We start from the raw sequence: 7153 nt of genomic DNA, 5'->3' as shown, positions 1-7153 counted from the left end.
TCTCTGAATTAAGGACACAAGAAAAAAGTCCATAAGGAAGACAACAAATTTGGTCTGGTCAATACACTTCCTGCATCTGAAAGAAGAAAACAGCGAAAAGTGGTAAAAACCCAAAAGGCACATCCCACTGGTGAGTTTATTATTGTGACGTAAAATGGTGGCCATGCACTGCTTCATTTGGCCTCTAGGCTTGCGACTGTGGTGAGTGAGTGAGTGAGTGAGTGGGTGGGTGGGTGAGTGAGTGAGCGAGCGAGGGAGTGAGTGAGTGAGTGAGTGAGTGAGTGAGTGAGTGAGTGAGTGAGTGAGTGAGTGAGTGAGTGAGTGAGTGAAACAAAATTTCAAATTTGGGCGATTTAAAAAAAAAATTCTATATCCAGTCACTGTTAGGTGTTTTCTTGTATTTAATACTGTATTTCATGTTAGACCAATGAAACTTGATTAGCAATTTCGCATCATCGCCCGCATGCTTTTGATACACCTGCATGGAATTTCATTATTGGTATTTCAGATCGAAATACTATTATAGAGCAGTCACTTTTACTCTAATAGAGCAATCAGCTATACTCTAATGGGAAAATCACTTGTTATACTTTAGCTATTTAATGCAAGAGTAATCAATGTAGATCTCACTGTTTTTTTTTTGGCAAAAATCTTCATGTTTGGATGTGTGTTGTGCTTTTGGAAAATAATGAATAATAACCACCTGCCTGCATCAAATTTTCAAAAATCTGAGCAAGAAACAGGTAATCAAGTTTCATTGGCCTTAGATGGACTAATATTACTCCGTAAAGGTGACTTTCGTGGCATAAGATGTCTCTTGAAAACGGCATTTTAGGCACACGCATCATTTTTGGGGGATCTCTACTTACAGGAATATCCTCCCACAGACCACAAAATGACCTCATAATAATAGTGCATGACTTTAACCTTTTATTGTGGTTTTGTTTGTTAATTTGTTGTAGTGATACTTTAATTAATGCATTGCCCAACCACAGCCACAACAGCCATAATAGTTATGGCAAAATCAATTATAAATACCTGTAGCATAACTTTATAAGAGCTCTGTATAGCGTCTGTCAAAAGTGTTAGTAGATCTGTAATGATCACGCCCTAAAGTGAAGGGGAACAGGGATAACTGGTCCCTCACTCATGATTGTGGGAAAGATGACATCACACACTTTTTGATGGTCGATAATAACATTGTAGCAAAATATTCCAAGTGATATTGGTACTATTAACAAGAGAAACAGTAAGGAGACAGATCATAAAGGTTAGAGTGGCGTACTGCTACTTTTGTACAGCACATATGTACATGTGCACTTGCTCAAACATCTAAAAACCACACTTGAAGATAATTTCTTCAACTGTCAACAGGTAAGCAATGTTTATTGTGCTTAAACTCACAGAAGTCGACAAAGCCATTCTTCACTACTGGTACACATAAACACTACTAGACTGATAAGTTTACTGTAAAATTTTACATGTGGGTTTTCCTAGGCTGATATTGTACTTCAAAGTTATACAATGGCTTTGTGGTTGTCATTGTGTAAACAATTACTAGATAATAGAATCCCTTGTTTATAGTGAGTAATTTGATATTTGATTGTTCATGGGGCTCGCATAATGTGGCATGTGTAACTGTTGTATAATGCCCTACACAACACAAGACATTATTGTCATGGTATTATCACAACTCGACTAACACACATCCACTAACCTGAAGGAGTTAAGGTGGTTACATTAGTAGTAACAACAGTTGCTGGTCCAGCATTGTTAATAGCCAACACTGTCACTTCATATTGAGTATCATTATCAAGATCAATGAAACTGATAGTATTACTAGTAGTGGTTCTCTCCTCCACCAGTTCTGTTGTCCCATCAGATAAGGTCACATTGTATGTCACATCACCACATGAGGTATGGCTGAATGTGTCCCATGATATTACCAGTGAGGTCAGTCTCCTTTCTAACTAGTAAATTGGGGGACCCGTGAGCAGTGATACAGTCTGTGAATTAGTTCAGAATGGACAAGAAGCACAACAAAGCCACACTGTCTACAATTGTGCCACTCTGCAAAAAGCTAATACCATCTTTTCTTGCATAGCTATCATATATGAACTTTTCGTCTATAGCTAGAGGTGTCAAGTTTCAGTGCCTGCAAAAAAACACTTGTTTTTTATAGGTGGTTAACAGTGATTACAAGTGCACAAAATGAGCAATTGGAATCAGTGGAAACGGAAACCGTAAACAGAAAATGGTAATAATCAAGTTATTATAACTAAAGTACAACCCTTACTTAGTGGCCACCTCTTAAAGACCACCTTTTTATATAGAGCTGAGCGACAGCACAACTATTATAATTGTTGTGTGAGTATTACAGTTGTTATCTTTGTTGTTCATGCTTATGCTACTGGTCTTTTACAGTTTACTGAACTTCAACATTATCATCTTTGCTTTTGTTATCCATATACGTATTTGCCCAAGCACAGACATGGATAAGCAATCGTGATAGCACGATAGTGTACCATTAAGATCATGATTGTTACTATATATACCTATCACAATAATCCACTATCACTCAACTCTAATTATATAGACCATTTCTGTACAAAGACCACTTTGTCATAAAGTAGTAAACTTCACTTTGCATGGACAAACTTTCTCACTATTTTGCATGGCACCTTTTGGATGTCACAAGTGTATCACATGATAAAACATTGTCATGAATTTTAATTGACAATGCTTTTACAAAAAGTACCACCCAAATCAATCGCATAGCACCAAAACTTTTTTTTTTTGGGGGGGGGGGGGGGGCTAAAAGGAGCATGCTGAGTGCACCAAAGCACACTGTTGTAATCACTATAACCATTAACAAGACTCCAGCTTCCATACAAGGGTCTGCTCAAATATTTTGAGCCCTCAACTTTTTCACCTTCCTCTACTTGTGTATTATATACACACTACATGGTCCAGTAACTTGAATAGTACACAAACTCTACACAACAATAGTACACAAACTGTACACAACAATAGTACACAAACTGTACACAACAATAGTACACAAACTCTATACAACAATAGTACACAAACTCTACACAACAATAGTACACAAACTCTACACAACAATAGTACACAAACTCTACACAACAATAGTACACAAACTCTACACAACAATAGTACACAAACTCTACACAACAACAGGTTCTACTTTAAGGACATACTCTCCCAAGGCACAAGCACTATCTACAAAGTAGATCTGAAGTCAATTATCAATAGTGACTTATCATGTCCATGAAATCTTAACACAGTGTTTCAATGTGTTCAATCTTCAAAATCTCACACATTTAACAAGTTCCATACACTACACACCAATAAGTGATACAACTACATACAGTATAAACACTATTATTCTATGACCTTATATGTACATAACTACCACTTCAGAGAGTATAGGGTTTCTTACATCATCCCATTAACATACCATCCTCAACCACAACTAATCACACATTATCTTATAATATTATGGGGTTTGTTCAACCTTTATCATGTGGTTTTGTTACCCCTTTTAATAGGTGAGTTAGTATTGGTACAATATACCAATTATCTCAAGTCACACGATTATTTAAATGCACAAAAGAAGGAAGGTGGATGGTGCTATAGAGCGGTAACACTTGACATCACAGTCGTTACATAATCACTTCTGCAGGGCAGAAAAAGTATGCATGCCATTGGGGCACGAGTTTACTTTGCCTGAGGTTTGTTGAGACTGTCTTTCTAAATAAAACCAAGGTGTCAGGAACAAGGAAGAGAGTAGTATAACAGATATTTAAGTAGTGCAAGTTAGTTTGATCCGTGCTGGGCGAGTTATGGCTGATAACTGACAAAAAATGCGTAGGCACAAGGATTTTGACACTTCTGAAAAGTGCGATAGAAGAGTCCCACAATGTTTATATCGACACATTGACATACAATGGTTCATAGTTGTTTATTCTTTCTTACTGAAGTGTTGTTTAGTGACAATGGCTTTTTCGAGTTGAGCCCAAAACAGCCGTTTTATCCTTTGAACCCAGGTAAAACCAACCCGATGCCCAAGTGATGGTTTTCATCATGCTTCCCAACTTTTGTTCTATGTCCTGAGTAAGTTTCATGCCGAATGAAGCACCAGAAACCGAGTTGTAGCCTCTTGAAGGTGCCCCCCCATTGAATTTGCCCCACTTCTTACCCCGTGGAAGTTACGATTACGCATTTTAACGTAATTTTGAGTTATCACTCTATGCTACAGTAGTGACATCAACTAGTGTAACTGACTACAGAAACTGAACAAAATAAACAGTTGTTAAAGCTTAGGATCAGTTGATGTCATTTGTACCTGTAAGAGTAGTTGAGTGGCTGATGTTAATGCCAGAACAAATTGTGTGTAGACTAGTTTTGATGATATAATGAGTTGTACTAAGCATTTTTACAAAACAAGCATATTATATAATTCCCTTGTAGCCTAGCTATATGTGAAGTACAATCTGAATATCTAACAAATACCCACTTAACCCCTAGGGTTTGTATTGTGTCTATTGGGGCTTAGTAGAAACCTACCTCAAGTCAACCTTCACATCTGAATAAGTCACTTCTGGTACTGGTCTGTAAGTGTCTTGTCATCAAAACCTGCCAACTCCACATAGTTGTTGTTGTGGTGTTTCTGTGAGTGAAATACAAGAACAATATATCAAAGTTCTCTAGTAGAACAGTCAGTGATTGTTCTATTGTTGTAACAGTGATCTAGATACTCAAATAGAAAGTCTCTCTATTAACTTGTGCTATAAAATGCAATTTTACAAAAAGCCATACAAATACATGTGTATAAGTGCTGCTGTTATGGTTAAACATTCTTACCCAGGTCTTCTAAAAACAGTAGCTGTTACACTTTAGGTATGAAGAGCTGCATGTGGTAGCTAATTGTCTGGGTGGTGTAATAGAGGCAGGTATCCAGGTAGAGATGTGCTTTTTAACAGTAACTCTGTTGTCCGTACTAAAAATCATATCAGAACACACTAGCTTTTTGTCACATCAGTAGTTTATCAGCATCACCGAATAAAGAAATTTAAAATATATACACAGTGAATGTAGAATCAGTGTCGGCTCTTTAAGGTACAGATAAATTGGATATTGTTACAACTATTAGCTAATATGCCAGTTATAACTAGCCATGACCATTTCATTATAGTATCATGATACAGTATCGTATCGAACAGTTTATTGATGGTGATATGTGATACACAAAATGCACTATATCACAGAACACTGATATCTTTAGCTGGAGAAATAACCTTGAAAGACTTCTACACAGTTACTATAGGTTTCTTGTGCAGCTTATCACTACAAAACATGTTCTCAATACTATATTGATGTCTATATGAAGATGAGCATGTGTATTATGTGTTTTGTCCAGTGTCTAAACATGACAGCTATTCCACCTGTCATCTCTGCCTACAATAATGTACAGATACAGTTCTACACATCAAGACCAAGTCTCAAGGTTTATCTGTTTCCTAAGTAGTCCACCCCTTCAAATAGAGTAAGGGTCTGGTGACCATAGTATATGGTACTTGTGTGACCAGAATGTAAATGTGTGCACAAAGCAATGGCGGATCCAGGATGGGGAATGTGGGACAAACGCCCCCCTCTCACTTTGTGGAGGAGCCATACATGTACTTCTGATTAAAATACTAAACTTTATGTCAGGGCAAGAATGATCAATTTATAATTAATGAAAATATGTAGTATTTATTACAAATTTAACTGAAACCGAAGTGAACCAAAGTCAAACTAGTTGTGAAATTGTCCCTCAGCACCTACATGCGTACCAAGTGCCTCTAAAATAACTATCACGTTGCTGCTGTTTAAGAGATTCATAGCCTTTTACACAGCTTTTAAGACCTCGCAATCATCTGCAAAAGCTAAAATGTCAAAAATCAACAGTGAGACACTATTAGAGGTGATTATTTGCTGCTTCAGAAAATGCAGCAACTAACAAGAGAATCTGGCTCTCCCTGCAATCACCTACAACTTAGCCTGTTTGTGCCCTCCCCTTGCCAGCTCCTGGATCCGCCTCTGCAAAGTAATAATAGTATTACTTGTTTAGTTTGTAACTTGGCAAAGAAAGCACAAAAGTTTATACTTCTTAACAAAAGTCTTTACTGTGTGTGCATCTCAGAGTCTCACTTGGGGATTATCCACTGCTTTCTAATTTGGTCATCATGGTTATTGTGTTATTAATGGCACAACTACATGGTTTATGTCACATGATTATTTAAACTGGATAATGTGATTTGATTGGCTCTGATAGTAGCACAAGTACCATATACTATGGTCACCAGACCCTTCCGCTATAATACAAAGAGGTGGGTGTTACCAGACTATTTCCTAGGTTGGTAGGCTGTAAATGACTGCCATAAGTGTACTACATTATGGTGGTGTATAGGGTCAGGGTTGTACAAAGGACAGGTTTAATCATACTGTAAGTAAACAAAACAAACACAGTCTCACATACAGTAGCAATGAGCACAGATACTAGTCTCGCATGGCCAGACCGTTTTTTCTCTGCACAGCATTTATCGATTGGAATTACAAGCACCTACTCCGAAAAAGGGTCTGGAATGGCAAGGGGGTGTCACTCAGGCTCTTGCTGTGTAGGTTGATCTGCGACCACGGTCAAACTCTAAGTCAATGGTCGAGGCCACAAAATAGCTCTTACAGTGGGTCAAGGGTCAAGACGATACAGAAGGTTCAAAACCCACAATCAAAAGTATACATAGCTATTATCAAGCTAAACATGTCACTCACAGTATAATAAAACCATGCAAAAGAATAATACATATTTTAATGTAGTATTATATACACACCCATAAAGTAAATAGCTTCATGTGCCAAGTTATTTTACAACAAAAATAAAAATAGCTAAATCTTTTCTTGCAATAACCAAATTCGCTCCGCGCTTTACTGATACGGAAGGCCAGCAATACATCGACACCATTTCCTTCCACTCATGTGGCCAAACTCATGATTTTAAAAGTTAACATATACATTGTTCCAAGAAATTAAACGAGTCGGTCGGGCCGAGAAACATGAAATTAAGTTGAAGTGGCCTAAGCTATAGTAT

The sequence above is a fragment of the Dysidea avara genome, chromosome 1 (genome assembly GCF_963678975.1).
Source record: "Dysidea avara chromosome 1, odDysAvar1.4, whole genome shotgun sequence".
Lineage (NCBI taxonomy): Eukaryota > Metazoa > Porifera > Demospongiae > Dictyoceratida > Dysideidae > Dysidea > Dysidea avara.
This window is presented reverse-complemented; position numbering follows the sequence as displayed.